The sequence below is a fragment of the Mustelus asterias genome, chromosome 19, assembly GCF_964213995.1.
Source record: "Mustelus asterias chromosome 19, sMusAst1.hap1.1, whole genome shotgun sequence".
Taxonomy (NCBI): Eukaryota; Metazoa; Chordata; class Chondrichthyes; order Carcharhiniformes; family Triakidae; genus Mustelus; species Mustelus asterias.
Window position 1 is genome coordinate 45488786 of NC_135819.1, and position 14891 is coordinate 45503676.

The following is a 14891-nucleotide window of genomic DNA, read 5'->3' on the forward strand; positions in this document are numbered from 1 at the left end:
TTATTTTCCCAACAACAGTGAACATCCGCAAGAACTGCTTAGCGCCCGAATCACTTGTCACTTTTTGGTTGATTCTGCAGAATTTTCCAGATGTTGGAATATTTAGTGTCCTAATGAGCACTGAGACTAACCAGAGGATAATTTATATAGTCATGTAACCAATAATGACACAAGTTTCAGAATTAGACTTGCATCATTCTCAAAACATAAAAGATCCTGGATCAGTTAGAACTGATTTATAATTCATAGAATCATACAGTGCAGGAGAAGGCCATTAGGCCCATCAAGTCTGCACTGACCACAATCCCACCCAGGCCCTATCCTCATAACCCCATGTATTTACCCTAGATAGTCCCCCTGACACTATGGGAAATTTAGCATGGCCAATCTGCCTAACCTGCACATCTTTGGACTGTGGGAGGAAACCGGAGCACCCGGAGGAAACCCACACCGAAACGGGGAGGACGTGCAAACTCCACACTGTCAGTGACCCGAGGCTGGAATTGAACCTGGGTCCCTGGCGCTGTGAGGCAGCAGTGTTAACCACAGTGCTGCCGTGCCGCCTTTTTAAATTTTATTTTGGAAATAAAGAAAACAAATATTGAATCAAAAGTAAAGATCAGCGAAGTTCAATGTTGGGTCCATGTGCTGCTTTTGCAAAGATTTCAAACTGATCACATTTTGAATCTTTTTATACTCTCAGGTTGCACAGAGTCAAAGCCAGTTTTAGTATACCGCCTAAGGAGACAGGACATGTATTTATTGCCTCCATGGAAAGATATGGAGCCCAGCATGATTCAAAAACAGTACAACTACAGTTTACCAAGTGTCAGCAAGATACACGTCTTCCACTCCTTATATAACAGAGGGCTTTGTATTCATAAAGCAGGTTCATTGAACCCTTCCTCTTGGTAATTCTGATTTTTATTCTCTGGCAGAGAGGCCAAGTGTGGCCGATTTCTTCTGATGAGTTGTGACTGCACAACCCTATCCTCAACTGACAGAGCAAGTGTTAGGGGGGAATGGCTGGTCCTAGCTCCTTGTTGTTGGAGGGACCAGGGAATCATAGAAAATTTACAACACAGGAGGAAGCCTGGTCAATGCTGAGCTACTTAATCCCATCTTCCTGTATTAGGTCCATAGCCCTGTGCGTCATGGCTCTTTGAGTAGACATCATATTACTTTGTAAATATGTTTGCCTCAATCATTCTTTCAGACAGTGAGTGCTAGCTCTCTATCACCAGCTGGGTGCAACAATTTTTCTTCATTTCCCCTCTAATCCTCCCTCCAATCACTTTAAATCTATGTCCCCGTGTATTTTTAAGCACCCTACTAAGGTAAATAAGTCATCTCTACTTATTCTATCTAGATTATTCATAATTTTATACACCCATTAATCTCCCCTCAGCCTCCTCTGTTCCAATGAAAACAATCCCAGCCTATCCAATCTTTCCCAGAGCTAAAATTTTCCAGTCCTGGCAACAAACTCACAAATCTTTTTTTTATTCATTTGTACAGGATGTGGAAATCGCTGGCTGGGCCAGTATGCATTGCCATCCCTAACTGCCCTCCATTTCAGATGACATTTGAGAGCCAACCACATTGCTGTGGGTCTGGATTCACATGTAGGCCAGACCAGGTAAGGACGGCAGATTTCCTTCCCTGAGGGACATTAGTGAACCAGATGGGGTTTTACGACAATCGACAATGGTTGCATGGTCATCAGTAGACTTTTAATTCCAGATTTTTAATTGAATTCAAATTTCACCATCTGCATGGTGGGATTCGGACCTGGGTCCCCAGAGCATTATGCTGGGTCTCTGGATTGTTAGTCTAATGATAATACCACTATGCCACTGTCTCCCCCTTCTCTGCATCCTCGCCACGCAGTGCAATAACAATGTGGTAACCAGAACTGTATTGTTGTACACAGTTCTGACATAGCCTCTCTGTTCTTATATTCTGTGCCTCGACTCATAAAAAGAAGAATTCCACACGCCTGCTTAACTCCTTTATCGACATTAAAGGGTCTGTGGACTCCAAGGTCCCTCCACTAACTTGTGTGATTGACATTTGAATTTTAGTTATATAAATCCTGCAAACATCAATAGATGACTGTGTTCAAAAATTACAGAGACAAACATCTTCGGAAAAATAGTGGTCATGACAATCCTTTCTGCATTAGAAATAATGGATTAAACCGTATATTCACTGTATGCTGAAATCTTGTGAAATGAAAGTACATGAGAGTTTAGAAGCCCATGTTACTCTTAGGTTGGACTGTCACATTGCATCAGTTGTAAAGACATGATGGCAGCCAATGTATCCTGATACATGCTGACAAACTAACCAAATGTCGTTTTACCTTGCTGCTGTTTTATTTTTGTTGACTGAAATGTTTCAGAAGGACATCAGAATGTTACTTAAAACAGTTTACTGACGATAAATATCCCATATTTTTCTGTCAGTAATGGCTGGGATGTCAGCCTATATGGAAAGTGACATTCATACATACAGGAATAGCCTCCAATGAGGTACTTAAATCAAGAATGTTATGACGAGAGAGAAAGAGACAAGAGGAATGGGGAAACTGGTCTGGAGGACTGATTTCATCATGTACTTGCCTTTTAAAATAAGTTACAACAAAAATTCAAATGCTTGTAGTTTCGTTTTACATTCCATTATGCTGACAGAATTATGTAAAAATAGAGCACTATAGAATCCCTACAGAGCAGGAGGTGGCCATTTGGCCCACCGAATCTGCACCAACTCTCCAAAAGAGCAATCATCCCAGGTCCAAATCTTATCGTATCCCCATAATACTGCGCATCCACCGCATCATAGAATCCCTGCAGTGCAGAAGGAGGCCATTCGGCCCATCGAGGCCACACCGACCACAATCCCACCCAGGCCCTATCTCCATAATCCCATGCATTTACGCTAGCTAGTCCCCCAACACTAAATTGCAATTTAGCATGGCCAATCCACCTAACCCACACATCTTTGGACTGTGGGAGGAAAGCAGAGCACCCGGAGGAAACTCATGCAGACACGGGGAGAATGTGCAGACTCCACACAGATAGTGACCCAAGCCGGGAACTGAACCAGGGTCCCTGGCGCTATGGGGCAGCAGTGCTAACCACTGTGCCACCCTTTGGAGGCTGTGGCTAATCCATCTAACCTGCACATCTTTGGAGCGTGGGAGGAAACTGGAGCACCTAGAGGAAACCCACATAGGCAAGGGGAGAATGTGCAAACTCCACACAGTCACCCAAGGCATGCATGAAGGAGTTGAGGTGACTGGTTATAGTTTTGGACTGGAGGAAGTTGTATGGTAGGTTTCTCTGGGATTTGGCATTAGGACCACAGCGAGCTGGACTTGGGTGTACAGGATACAAGTTAATAATTTGCATATGACACAAAACTTGAAAGTATTATGAACTGTGCGGAGGATAGTGATAGACTTTCTGAGGATATAAACAGGCTGGTGAAATGTGTGGACAGGTGACAAATGAAATTTAATACAGAGAAGTGTGAAGTTAAACAAAGGATACAATTTTAAGCAGATATAGAAACAGAGACTTTAGGGTATAAATGCACAAATCATTGGGAGTGGCAGAAAGTGCTTGAGGAAATACTTAAAAGAGCATAAGGAATTCTAGACTTTATAAATAGAGCATAGCGTACAAAAGAGAGGAAGCTATAACAAACTGTTATAAAACACTGTGTGGTCTCAACTGGAGTACTGTGTCCAATTCTGGGCACCTCATTTTAGGAAAGCTTTAGAGAGAGTGCAGAAAAGATTTACGAGTGATTCCCAGGCATGAGGAATTTCAGTTATGCAGACAGATTGGAAAAGCTGGGGCTTTTATCCCTGGAGACGACGAGGAGGAGAGAATTGATAGAGGTTTTCAGAGTGATGAGTGGTCCAATCAGAGCAGATAAAGAGGAACTGTTGCCATTGGAGGAAACATTGCAATCCAGAGAATGCCAATGTAAGGTGATTAGCAAAAGAAGCAATGGCACCATGAGGAAATCCTTTTAATACAGCGAGTAATTAGAATACACTGCCGAAGAGTGTGGCAGAGGCAGAATCAGCTGTGGCTTTCAAAAGGGAATTGGCTAAGTACCTGGAGGGAAAATTGCACACAAATTGAAGGGATGGGGAGTGGGACAGGCTGAGTTGCTTTCGTGGAGAGTCAGCATGGAGAAAATGGACAAGTACAAATGACCTCCTCCTGAGATGTAATCATTCTATGATATAACCTTATGTCAATCATCTTCCTGAGTAAATAAGCATTGTGCTCTATACACATATATTAGCTGGAATTTTTTGCACTGTATGCAAGTCAACCTTCTTTGAAGGACACTTATGAAATATTTTGCCAGGTGATTAAATCTACACCACTTGTTCTATTTCCAGAGTGTTTCTGGCACCAAGATGTGTATCTATTTACTCGCCACTGTCTCACTCCATTTCTTTTTGGAAAATACTTTAAAATAAAACGCACTTCACATCTCTAGGATGCGAGCTATTAAGAACTGAACAGGCTTGATGGGTCTAAAGGGCATCGAGCTGTCATTCCACTAACCGATTCACCTAAAACTGAAAGTGTCTGTTTATTCCGATCGTACATTGTGTAAAAGTGCACAAGTTGATTCCAAGTTGTACACCACAATTTAGATATTTTTTGTTACTCTCGCTGAAAATGAATCAACACTGATACGTAATTATCCCCATGTATTCAAAAGGAATAATTGGAGATATCATTAATGAGCAGAAACTGGAATATGCGTATGGTTAAGATTTAAGTGTGGGCTACACATGTAATTAGGCTATGTCCAAGTTTCCTTAGTCATTTAAATCTATCACTTTCTGCCTCTGAATGCAACTTGACTCTTTATAATGGCTCTGTCCCGGGTTAAAATGGCATTCAGAAGTGTTCAAAACAAGACGTAATTTAAACCCAGAATTTTAGATGCTGCAGGAAACAATTTTCCAATCTTCTTGCATTATTGTATTGCTATTCTTGAGAATTTTTTAATTTACCCTCACTGAATCATGCACTATATTTTCCATTTCTTAAATGCATTTTAATGGCGCAAGTCATAGTAAAAATTGTAAAGCTTCCATGAGTACATATTCCTAAAGTGGCCATCTGCAATATCATAGAATCCCTACAGTGCAGAAGAAGGCCATTCAGCCCATTGAGTCTGCACTAACTCTGCGAAAGGGCATTTTACCCAGCCCCCTCCCTCGTCCTATCCCCATTATCCCACGCATTTACAATAGCTAATCCATCTAACCTACACATCATTGGACACTAAGGGGCAATTTTAGCATGGCCAATCCACCTAACCTGCACATCTTTGGAAAGTGGAAAAATATCTGGGGTTTTAATTATCTGGGTTTAAGCTGATCATATCTCCAATTTAAGACAGAATTCGACCTTTAGCAAGAAAGCTCCCTCATTAATGGATCGTAGGACAAGTTGTTACACTATTTTTCATTTTTCCTAAGGAATGAAGTTGAAAATTAAATTGCCATCAAGCTGATGGATGTCAGTGCTGCCATTTTGAACTTGGTCGACTTGCTCAGTATTGTCCATCATCAGTACCATGTTCTCCAAGGTCAAATGTCGAGTAAAACTCCAGTTTCTCTCCATCAACAACGTACCATAACCCTAACCTCCAGAAGAACACCTCCTTCCGCCCCAGTGTGATTTATTTTCCATTTCTCACACCACCCATTCTTTGCCAAAATAGGACCAAATAGCAGTGGATTGTGGGCAGCTTTACTGGATTGAGACTAATTTCACTAAATGTCATGAAGACAACAGGGCAGGAGACTCCTACTCCATCAATCTTGGCTGGATTCAAACCAGAATCCCTCATGCAAAGAGATAGTGTGCTAATCCACTGTGTCGATACATTCATTAATGTTACGTTTTCCCGAAGTTATACGGCGATTTCAGCAACTGGTTACTTATTTCATCTTGTTTCAATGTTTAAAGTTATTCATCAATTCCATTTAATTTCTATCTCCATTCATTGCAGGCTTGTCATTTATTTACGGACCAATTAACCCCCAAGTCTAATCAAGAGGTTGAAGCTAATAAACCACATCTGTTTTCCCACTGTAAACATACAACAACGAGATCCGTGTCAAGAAGAAAGAAATATGGGCGGCATGGTGACACAGTGGTTAGCACAGCTGCTTCACAATGCCAGGGCCCGGGGTTCAATTCCGGCCTCGGCTGACTGTGTGTGGAGTTTACACATTCTCACCATGTCCACGTGGGTTTCCTCCGGGTGCTCCGGTTTCCTTCCACACTCCAAAGATGTGCGGGTTAGGTGGATTGGCCATGCTAAATTGCCTCTTAGTGTTAGGGGGATTAGCAGAGTTAATATGTGGGGTTACGGTGATAGGGCCTGGGTGGGATTGTTGTCAGTGCAGGCTTGATCAATTGAATGGCCTCCTTCTGCACCATATGGATTCTATGATTAATTGTCAAACATGTACTTAGCTAGTATCAAAACACTGGCGGGTTCAGTACTTTTACACATACATAAAAATGAATTTACATGCATACATGAACATCAGGAAAAAAATTTGCAAATTTGAAATTAAAATTAGGAAATGCTCGAAGTACAAGTCAGGTATCTCAATATCTAGAAAGGGAAAGACACATTGTTCCCGGTAGATATCTTCCATTTGAGCTGCAAAAAGGAATGCACAAGAGTCCATTTACGATATTGATCAAAATAAATAGGCTGATATGCTAACTTCAGTGGAATCATAGAATCCCTGCAGTGCAGAAGGCGCCCATTCAGTCCATCGCATATACACTGACCACAATCCCACCAGGCCCTATCGTCATAACCCCATGTCATAACCCCACTAATCCCCCTTGCACTAAGGGCCAGTTTTCGCATGGCCAATCAACCGAACCCACACATCTTTGGACTGTGGGAGGAAACCGGGGTACCCGGAGGAAACCCACGGGAAGAATGTGCAAATTCCACACAGACAGTGACTCGAGGCTGGCATCGAACCTAGGTCCCTGGTGCTGTGAGGAGACATTGCTAACTACTGTACCACCATACAAAGATACCAGTTGACAAATTTCATTGTCTGTCAACTGGTATCTTGAAAGGAGATATTTTCTAAGCGTTAAAGTGTGCTGGACATCTCAGGTTGCAAAAGGTTGATAAAAGAGGAAAGAAATGTACACATGGGGGAGACGTGAGTCAAAATGGAATGCACAACTAAGGCCAACACTTGACAGCAATTCAAACTAGAGGGCGACAGAGTTCTTAAGTAGATGCTAATTCTGTACTTGAAGTCTCTGGGGAGCTATTCCCTTCACAGACACATTGGCTCTTGGACATAGTAGAATTTGGAAATAGTGAAAGAAGATCTCGTGCATGCAGAAGCTACTGGGATAGAGGAGGACAAAGGAGGTCATACTGCTGTAAGAGATGGGAGGGAGAGTCAGAATAGCGACACACAAAATTGGGACTTTGTGATGTCAAACTGTCTTGAGTAACACCAGTTCATTAAACTGTGCTGTGTCCACTGCTTAGAATGCAGACTCCTCTATTTAGCATGGATAGCATGCAGGGTTCCGTTGAATCTGAACCCAGACATGAAAGGATAATGTTTTACCACACAAATGAAACTGATTCATCAGATTTCATGCTGTGTGTACAATAATGACTTGAGGTCTGGGACTGCAATTCAGGATAGAAAATAAGCCAATGGTCATCGGAGGAATGAAGTAATGTGGCTAAAGATATGATCAGCTTCTTTTTTGCTAATTACAACTAAAGCTATTCGTCCTATATGAGGAGCACCTTGTTGGAATCATAAAAATTGACTATATTTTTATTGTAATTATGTCAATGCTTTATTGCAACAACAGCCTGAATTTATGGAGCATCTTTAACAGTAAAATGCCCCAAGGTGCTGCACAGGAACATTATCAGACAAAATTTAGCACCGAGCCACATGTAAATCTTAGGAGAGGTGATGAAAAACTTGGTCAAAGCAGGAAGTTTTAAGAAAGACAATAGAGGAGAGGGAAGAGGGAAAAGGTGTAGGAAGGGAATTCCAGAGCTTAGGGCCTAGACAGCTGAAAGCACAGACACCAGTGGTGGAACAATTATAATCAGAGATGTGGGCAAAGAGGGCAGTGATCTCAGAAGGCCATAGCGTTGGCAGGGATTACAGAGATAAGGAGGGGCAAGGATGTGGAGGGATTTGAAGGAAGATATTTGAGTCCTCGAGTGGGATTTTCCTCCCCACTCCGTGGAGTGTTTCGCAGCGGCAGGAGGCGGTGTGCCGCTCGCTGCCAGCTGGATCATATGGCTCCGCCACTGTCAATGAGGTTCCCCATTTGCATGCCCCCCTCACCACCGGGAAACCTATGGCAGGAGGGTGCCATCGCTGGCACTGTAAGATCCCACATGCATAAACGCCAGCAAGGTTTCGGCGCTCATGACTCCGATTTTATATTTTGTGTGCTTCACAAATGCAGACAGACGCTGTGCTGGAAACAAGGTGAGCAAAACTAAATCGTTTTATTCTCCATGGGACACGGGCGTCACTGGCTGGCCACCATTTATTGCCCATCTCTAGTTGCCCGAGGGCAGTTGAGAATCAATTGCATTGCTGTGGTTCTGGAATCACATGTAGGTCAGACCAGGTAAGGATGGCAGATTTCCCTCCCTAAAGGACATTAGTAAACTAGATGTGTTTTTTCAACAATCGACAATGGTTTCATGGTCATCAGTAAATTCTTAATTCCAGATTTAAAAAAAAGTCAAATTCCACCATCTGCTGTGTTGGGATTCGGACCCAGGTCCCCCAGAACATTAGCTGAGATTCTGGATTAATAGTCTAGCGCTAATACTACTAGGTCATCACTTCCCTCTTGCATTATCATTTCTTAAGGATAAGGTCTGCCATTATTCCTGATGCAGTTGTTAATCTTTAATGGGACTAGGTATGCAACAGAACTTAACTAAAAAATTCAGACTTTCCTTATCTGAACCATAAGCTGATAATGTTAGCGATTAATTTCACTATATCATGTTTTTGACTAAACAACTAATATACGTGTGTGCACTAACAGAGAAAACATAAATGTATGGGTTACCATGTAGACAGGCTTTCTCCTTTGATTTTTATTCTGTTCCTGAAGGTGGTGGCTGATGTTAAGGTACAGTTTTGAGTGGTACAGGTTGCCTTCCAGTACCTTACCCAAGTAATAGAAGCCAGAACAGTGAATTAGGTGAACGGTTTCACCATTCTGGCCAGCGCAACAATGTCTTATCCTGTTCTCAGTATTATCCACACACATAACTTTACAAGCAGTGTTACTGGATATTGAGCAGGAGAGGAAATTTTAGTTGATTTTCCTTTTTACTATCTCAGGGACATGAAGGTAACTGGAGTGCCTCCTCTCTAAATTCCACCATGGCTTAGATCAGCCAAGTGAACACTGAGGTGGAGCTAAGCCTGGACTTTCTTCTTCTGTGTAGCACAATGCCACACCACAAAAGCCATTTGCTCTCAGAATGGCAGGGAAAGTTCAGTGAAACTAATTTCAACAAATCATTTGGAAATCATATTATTAAAATGTGGAGTTGCCGGCGTTGGACTGGGGTGGGCACAGTAAGAAGTTTCACAGCACCTGTTGAAATTTAACATGGTGGCATGAGACATATACAGTTTAAAATAAAAACAGGCTATATTTTAACCATTACAGTAAAGTACTTTCGAAAGCAGAGACTATTACCTTCAGTTGTCCAAACATAATCAGTAAAATGAAAGCGACAGGCCCATGAGGCAAGAATGACGTTTTATTGTCAATCTCTTTGATATTTGAGAAAAACAATCTGATTTCACTAACCAGTGAATTTGCGTTAACATCGCAAAAGAATTATACTTAGCAACTTGCAATAATGATTGTTCTGGGAGACAAAGAATGCGCAGGAAACAGGTGGACCATTTTTTCACGACATGAGAAATATTGTAGCAATTAGATGATTTGTTCCTGGTTGGTCTCATGTTGCAATTGAGCGCTTACTTTTCAAAACTGCTAATTCTAAAATGATTGATTTATATTTGTATGAGGAGCGGTATAATTATATGTTTTTGCATTGTAATAGCTAACTTTTAATAAATGACAAATGAAATTTGCAGTTACCAAGAGTAATAATTGAGTTGGAACAGGTTGCAACAAGATTAATTTGATAGGAAAATGGGCCTTTTCTTGTTTCTGACTCCATATATCCTTTCTCATACAACAGATAGCATTGTACAAACAAAAGAAGTGAAGCTCATGCAGTTTATACATATATATATATAAATCACGTTGGTACTGGTGGCAGTAGCGAGTGAAACCAACCCAATTGAGAGCTCAATGGGGACTCTGTTAAAAACATCACTGGAACTGTTCAAGACCGTGTTACAGTTTCTTAGTCCCCACTGAGTTGTCAATTGGGTTGGTTTCATTCGCTACTGCCACCCAGTACCACCTACAGCTACCACAGCATGCGGTGAGACACTACCAAAGAACTGGCAGACCGGGTGAGATGCAAGTTGTTTTTATTCAGCATTTCACATGCATATTCAGTGTCTTAGAGAAATTACATTCACCTTGTGTTGGAATTAAGTAAGCACACATCAGTACGTACCAGCAATGGATGGGATTAATCATTGTCCTTTTGGTGTTGGTTGGGCTTCTGCTCCTTGGGACGAGCAATGCCTCAAGACCTCCCTCGCTAAAAGCAAAGCTTATGAATTTATGCCACATTCACTCTCTGTTTGTGGATTTTGGTGCATCGTTCCTCTCAATCTTTTCTTTTGGTACGGTGACTGCTATGCTGATCGACGTTCTTTTAGCTCAAGCTGTGAGGGTAGAACGTCTCACCCTGGCAGCTGTGAATGCTGCTTCGCAATCGGCTGACAGTTGGCAATGCTTTGTCCTCTTGAGACCCGGTGCTGTGCATGTGTGCAGTGCTCCATGGACCAGCTGAGAACTGGCAAGTCTCACCCAGTGAGTGCAGGCGGGCTTAATTGACAGCCACGGCTGGGATTTCAACTCACCATCCCCCATGCTGGAGCTGTTCACTTCTAAATAATTGCTCAGGACCTTTTTTAGATATTGTCTGCTTTCCTTCACACTGTGCGCTTTTCTTGTTCAATAAGCTACTGTTTGTAAACATGAAGGGCCACTAAGTGTACACTATACTGCAAGTAATTTGAGGTGTTCTAAGGTGCTGTATAAATGCAAGTTCCTTCTTTTCTTTATAATTGCAACAATAAGGTGAAGTCACGTAGCTTGACAGCAATACCATAGTTAGAATGTGAATGCGTCCTACGATTTATTTGACTATTTAAGCAGCCTTTGACGCCCATCTGTGAACCAGGAGTTGCCATTTTTTCTATTTTGCCAGTTAGTTCAATTTAGTTTCTTCCTCGCTCTCAGAAACTGACAGCTTAGGGCCGAAGAGAAATTGCCCTAATAGCGTCACCAAATTGGTATACACAGAGTGCATTTCAATCATTATCTGGGGTCTGCAGCCTACAGTGCTGAGAATGAATGCTGCTCCAATGGTAGCCATCAGTCCTGAGAAGAAGCTTTCAGAATTCCTGTCAGGGACCTCAATGGCACAAGGGAACAATGTACCACGCGCTCCATTAAAATAATGAGACTGAAGAGGTAAATCTTCAGATTTTAATACAATTTCTTGCGCATTACATGCTACTGGCTTCAATTATTTTCTCTTAGGAGACAAAGACTGCAAAACATGTTATTATTTGTTTGTGAATAGGACCATTCGATTACAGACCAGTCTTAATTGACTTTGACACCAAGTGGCAAATCTGGCATGTGAACAATTTCAATGTACAACACATTCTAAAAGAATGATAATTTCTAAAGGCATTTTATACAAATTACAAAAAAAAATTCTGCTAATATCTGAAACTTTAATCAGGTCATTAAGTACAATGGCTGGGGCCAATGCATTTTTAGTCAGAACATAACTTAATTCTCTTTATTAAAAGTATTAGTATTCATGAATATTCTAAAACCAATGATATATTAATGAGCAAGTAACTAGGACTTAAAGGATTCATTCTACCATAGATATGAACAGACATTTCTTTTCCAATTAATTCAACCAAAAGTTGTTTTAAATGTCACATATCTAATTGTTATCGATGGTAGAATTACCACGTCGTCAATATTCTGTGTTAGCAGTGCACAAGGTTCTTTTATGTTATGAAACTGCAGGTGATGGAAAGTACATGATTTCCTCACCCTCAACGGCGCTTGCAAATATAAACTGCCCGACTTACCTTTTTTCTGGTGACAGAGACCCACTAAGAACTGCCGCCTGATTCACTGGCCTCACTGCCGCTTGGTGTCTTATGCAGATTATCACTATTAGAACGCAAGCCATGGAAAACAGCATCTGGATGATTGCATCGCGATGCTCTCCTGAAAATGGCTGCAACATATTTCCTGATGTTCCATTGCATGCCCTAATAATAGGAATATTGCGTAGAGGGGGCCATTATAACTCTAAGGGGCACTGGAGAAACGGCTGAATTTTACAGCAGCATCTCAGAGCAGCAAGTTTAATGTATAGCACGGCACAAGGATCTGCTCTGATCTTTTCATCAATGGTATTTTCTCACTGTCCATGTGACGAAAGCGTAACCAAAACCTTTCAAAAGTACTGCAATCTGTCAAATATTTTTGACTATTCAAAGAGTTAATATCGAGGGCAGCATCCTTGTCCTATCTTATCCAGATTACTAAATGTATCAATTCCAGTGATGAAAAGCTAAATCATAATTTGGAAAATTCAAAAGAATAACTTGCAAAAAAGGGACGAATTTCCCTTTAACGGATATAACAATTTTAATATTGTAATTTATACCTTGCAAGTACAGATCCAAAAGGCTTGCTTAGAAGCATATAACCTGATAGTACAAGTTGTCTACTTTGGTCCACTGCCCTTGTGCTTAGTCTTGTTCCTCAGTTTCTTTAATTTTTCTCAAATATTTAGCAAGCATCCTTTTAAAAGTTGTTATAGATCCTGCTTCCATCATTGTTTCTGACACCACATTCTCTAGCCTAACAATCATCGGAAATAAAATAAATTCACTTCATTTCTTCCTTCTTGTGAGAATGTTAACCTTGTGCATTCTCATTACCAACTCATTAACCAGTTTTTGTCAATGTACCTTATCAAAACCCCTCCAAATTTTGAACATTCCTGTCAGATTGTCTCTTGGCCTTCTCCATTTTAGTATTAACAACCCAGTTCCAGAGCCAACGTTTCTGATCCTTGGTAAATTTCATCCACAAAATTGGGCAAAATAAATTAAAGTTTTAAAAGTTTATTTATTACTCACAAGTAAGTTTACATTCACACTGTATTGAAGTTACTGTGAAAATCCCCTAGTCGCCACTCCGGCACCTGTTCGGGTACACTGAGGGAGAATTTAGCATGGCCAATGCACCTGACCAGCACATAATTGGATTGTGGGAGGAAATTAGAGCACCCAGAGGAAACCCACACAGACATGGGGAGAACGTGCAAACTCCACACAGACAGTGACCCAAGCTGGGAATTGAATCCGGGTTGCTAGCGCTGTGAGGCAGCAGCGCTAATCACTGTGCCGCCGTGCCACCCGTAAATTAGGTCATTTAAAAGAGAAACCAAGAAACATTTCTTTTACACAGAGTCGTAGAACTCTAGGATTGCTTCCCCCAAAAGGCTGTGGATGCTGGGTTAATCGGAGCATTCAAGACTGAGATTAACTGCTTTTTGTCAGGCAAGGGGTATCAAGGGATATGGAGCTAAGGCAGCTAAATGGGAACCGAGGTACAAATGGTAAAGCAGGCTCCAGGACCTAAACAGCCAATTCTTTTTCCCACGTAACTGTAGCCTAACAAAGGATTGGTATTGGTTCAGTATTACCTCTTTGCTTTAGTACTATACCCCCCCAAACTGATTAGATTAAAGATCTCACATGCTTCCTTTCCCTGATCCTTGACCACCTTGACCCCACCACTGCCCTTCACCCCAGCCCCACACTTAGAATCACTTCCTCAGACTTGCATCTGCATTGAAGGTAACACCAAGATAAGGCTACCTACCCCTATGGGTGGGCTGTAAAAGTGGCAAAAATCAGAAAATTGTACACTGGATTGACGCATTACTAATATGTATCACAGCCTGTCAATTATAGTTTTCAATGCATCGAAAATCATTTTAACGAAGGGATCTCATTTTTCAATTTCATCTCATACAAAATGGGCGGGATTCTCTTTGTTCTTTGTTAAAATTCTACTAATTTCTGCTGAAATGTAGAACCAGCAGTTTATAGAGTCTCGCGTACACTTTCTGAAAGTATGTTGCCATCCATCATGCGGAGTAAGTGTTACTGAACGATCTTACTGTGGGAACCGTAACAATCATGCCCTCATTCTATCATCACATGGCATCCAAATAAATGTCGCAGGGCCACTGGCTACTGGTTAGTTATCAGGACATGGAGTCCTGGCTGATTTTTCAGATTGGCTCAGAAGCCAATTGTATTTCCACTGCCAATTGCATTGACTGGGAATTGAGATTGGAATCCTTCTGATCTGTTTGGTTCATTGCCAGAGCAGACAATATATTTACTAGAAATTGGAAGAACTTTTAAATTCAATTAGATTTAAATGAACAACATTACTGACACAGTTGTGGTTGCTTTGACCTTGAATTGATACTGATGATACCCTACAATCACTATTTTTTAAATTCATTTGTGGAAAATGAGCATCGCTGGCTGGCCAGCATTTATTGCCCATCCCTAT

At 41.3% G+C, this 14891-nt stretch overlaps 1 protein-coding gene across 6 annotated transcripts in view; it reads right to left on the reverse strand.

The window, feature by feature from the left end:
* The window catches only part of anks1b (ankyrin repeat and sterile alpha motif domain containing 1B), a 591188-nt gene that overhangs the window by 40300 nt on the left and 535997 nt on the right, over positions 1 to 14891 (reverse strand). Inside the window, exon 1 of one of the 6 annotated variants that reach the window (XM_078235476.1) lies at positions 10705 to 10828. The exons of the other annotated variants lie outside the window; for them this stretch is intronic. The gene's annotated coding sequence lies outside the window, so the exon portion shown is untranslated. Of the gene's footprint in view, positions 1 to 10704; positions 10829 to 14891 lie in introns of those variants that run through there. 6 annotated transcript variants of the gene reach the window in all.